Here is a 4,021-nt window from a genome sequence, read left to right as displayed (position 1 = left end):
ATTCAGCTGCCCAGATGTAGATTTCATATTCTAAGCATTCAAACCTTAGCTCCAGCTGGTCTGATGAATATAGCTACAAAATAAGGAGATCTGAATATAAAAAAGTTGCTTTCCCAGAGAGAGGGCCAAAATGCGTAAGTCTTTCAAACAGACTCATATTCACATTCCTGAATGCTGCTCTTGGAGATTTTTTTTTCTACTTTTCTATACATATATCTAAAAGTCAGGGATAGTTTATTTATTTGCTTCTTGGAAACCTACCTGCCCGTCTCAAACTTATTCAGATCTAGCACCTCCGGAAAAAGCCTATTTTTCTAATTTTAAAATCTAATTTTAAGTATTCCAATATTTAAGGGACCGCCACAATGAACAGGGGGTCAACCTATTCTCCAAAGCACCTGAAGACAGGTCAAGAAGCAATCAACAGAAACTAATCAAGTAGAGAACCGATCTAGAACTAAGAAAAATTTCCTGACAGTTAGAACAATTAAACAGTGGAAGGACTTGACTCCAAAAGTTGTGGATGCTCCAATACCAGTGGTGGGATTCAGCTGGTTCACACCACTTCAGCAGAACCGGTAGCTAATTTTTTGTTGCTCAGGCCCAGAATGGAGCGACATCCACACAGAGAACCGGTTGTTCACATGTTTCAATCCCACCACTGTCTAATACTGAAGGTTTTTAAGAAGAGATTTGACAACGATTTATCTGAAATAGTATAGGGTTTCCTGCCTGAGCAGGGGGTAGGACTAGAAGACTTCCAAGGTCCCTTCCAACTCTGTTGTTCTGTTATTCTCCATACTGCTATACAGTACACCACACCAATTTAGACGTCCATTAAGGGATACACTGTAGTGCAGACAGGTCAAACTCGCGATGTCAGGTGATGTCACGTGATGTATTGGAACTTTTTTCCAATTGCTGGCAATGGGGTGGGTGCGATTTCGTCGTAATGCATCCGGCCCATGGTCCGGCAGTTTGACACCCCTGCGTAGTATATCATTGAAGAATATGATTATCTATCTTGCTCTGTCTGTAATCTCACGCAGGCCAGGAAAATATTTACTGAACTGGGGCTGCACATTTCTCCTCATTTCTGGATCTGGGGAAAATATAGGTTCAGATCCACACATACCTCCAGAACCTCACTAGATGATTGTGAAAACAACCTTTCTTGGAGGAAAGGCAGAATATAAACCTAATAAATGCATAATTAAATAGTACTGTGGTTGGTATTTTACTGGGACAAAACTCTAGCTTGTATTAAGGACCAATTGAACACTGCTCAAATCTGATTGGCATTGGTATCTGTCCCCCAAAACAACCAATTTGCCAAATGATCCTCAAATTCTAATTCACCTCCTGGAAAATACACAAGACTTTATTCTTTAAGGGTGACCCTAACTCTGTTTAGAAATTCAAGAACTTTTCCCATCCTAGTAAATCGAAATCCAGTATAGTAACTTTGCACGATGTACAAAATGGAGATGCTTACTACCACTTGCTTTCCCCGGCCTTCATCTGAAAAATCACTCCACATCCTCTTCTATTCATCCTTAAGCAGAGTATGGGTTGTGAGCAATTATATTATGTATACACAACAGCTGAAAGTCAACTGCCAATGAAATCTAAGCTGAGGAACAATATTTAAATGTCCCACCTTCTCTTGGGCAAAAATCAATTGCAACATTCTTTCCAGGGGGAATTTGGATCAGACATCGAAACCCTTATGAACATTTGCTTCCTGTACTGTTGATTCATTGAAATGTTCTCTTAAACCATGTGGAAGCCAATCACAGATAAGCAGTCTTTTGAAACAGCAGGGATGTTGTTTTTCTGCCTGATGAATAATAATTAAGCTTAACAGCAGCTGGAAACTACAGTAAAATGTGAAGCTCCCCGAAGTAAATTGGGTCATCTTTTCAGCTTGGCCAGTCATTCTTGAAGAGAATGATGGCTAAAGCACAAGGCTAGGAACCTGGAGATTCTACTTCTGCCTTAAGGCTGAAAGCCAACTGCATAATCTTGATCACTCTCGCTGAGACCTAGGAAGGAGGCAAAGGCAAACCACTTTGGAAAGCTTGTCAAGAAAACTGCAGGGATCTGCCCAGGGAGTTGTCAGGAATTACACTGACATGAAGAGATCAAGAAAAGAGAGAGAGAAAGAGAGAGAGAGAGAGAGAGAGAGAGAGAGATATTCCTGAAGATTTTGAGGAAAGGACATCGTATGGCAATAATGAATTAGGTTGATTTCAGCTCATTGGGAAAATAGAGCCTGGAGGCCTAGTTTTTTATTTATTTTTTATTTAAATTTTGTCCTGCCTGTATTATTTTTATAAATAAATAAAGGTGGCGAACATACTTAATGCTCCTTCCTCCATCTATTTTCCCCACAACAACCAGCCAGTAAGATAGGTTGGGTTAAGAGAAAATGTTTTGGCCCAGAATCATCCAGATGGCTTTCCTGCCTGAAGCAGGAATAGAACTTGCAGTTCCTGGTTTCTAGCCTGCTGTTTTCACCACCACATCAAACTGGTTTTTGGTAGTCCTCAACTTACGGCCGGAATGAAGCATTAAGTGAATATTGCAATTGCTAAGTAAGCCCATTTTTTTCTACAAGCTGTTCTGTCCAAAAATTACAAGTAAATGCCATTTTTTGGCAAAAAAAAAACCATAAATCCCAGTCATTTCACCGTGGGGCAATGCAAACAATCATAAATGTTTTGTTGTTTCTAGGTACATTTTCTCTTTTTCTGGGAGTTACATATCAAATGATAGTACTTGGATTGTAGATAATTTGGTGACTCTTCCTTTAGAAAAAAAAATGTTTTAACATTTAAAAGGAAATTACTTATGGAACCGAATCTGTTTCAGAAATAAACTTGTATATGCATACGTATTTCTATGCAACTTTGAAGACCAGTCATATATCTATTTTTCAATACCATCATAATTTTGAATAGTTGCTGAATGAGTGGTTGGTAAGCAAGGACTATTTGTTCTATCCCACACATGTATTATTGATGGAGAAATAATGGTAGTTCTAGTTCAAACATTTTCCAACAGAATGTGGAAAATTGTTGTAATTCACTGTGTATAAACTTTAAAACAACAGCAATACATTTTTTAAAAATAATGAATTATTAACCTGAGTTCTTTAGGTCAGAATGAAGATCGCCCACCCGACAGTTTAGCTGGAAACAAACAGATGTTTCTTCCCCTTGTAGGATCAGACTGTTGAAACTTTTCCATTCTCTGTGTGATGCATGCCACTGTCCATCTAATTATTCCCTTTATGGTGCAAAATGTAGGAGCAATCACATGGAGTCCCACTTTCCCTTTGTGTTATGTCGCTGTTATGTACATAAAAAGGTTAATTATTTTCTTTAGGACTATGCTAATTACTGATATTATTTCCTGTGATCTGGAACATTCTGTGTCTTTTGGTATAATGTGCCTTTTAAAAATCTCTTATATGTTCTTCATGTCTCTTCTCACTGCTTTTATCTGATTTTTGTATATAGCTTCAGATTTAATATTTCCCAATATTTTCAGAATAAACATCAAGGGGTTATGTGTGTGTTTTTTAACTAATGTAACAAAGTGGCATGGATGCTTGCTCTGATCTGGATATAGGACTTGATTATATTGTGCTGGTTAAAAGTTATACTGGAAATTATCAATACTGTAGTAATTTTCCAAAAATAAGAACTGAATGAGATAGCTACATCTGAGGGATAAAAAATTATGCCATGAAAGTTTGTTTTTCTTCTCATTTTCTCATTTCCTTTCAACTTAGTTTGCTACAAATTTCACTTCAAACTGAGGTGAATTCATTAGCATTCCTTGGCTGTATCTAAATGATTTTCATAAACAGATTAAACCAGACTATTCTGGTTGCTTAATTATATCTACTTAATAGGTAAATCAAAGTTGCAATTAATGCAAGCCACATTAGCACTACATATTTAATTATATGCACATTAAAGGCAGAAATAATTATGATAAAATATTTTGAAGT

This window comes from Vipera ursinii (genome assembly GCF_947247035.1).
Source record: "Vipera ursinii genome assembly, chromosome: 1".
NCBI lineage: Eukaryota > Metazoa > Chordata > Lepidosauria > Squamata > Viperidae > Vipera > Vipera ursinii.
This window is presented reverse-complemented; position numbering follows the sequence as displayed.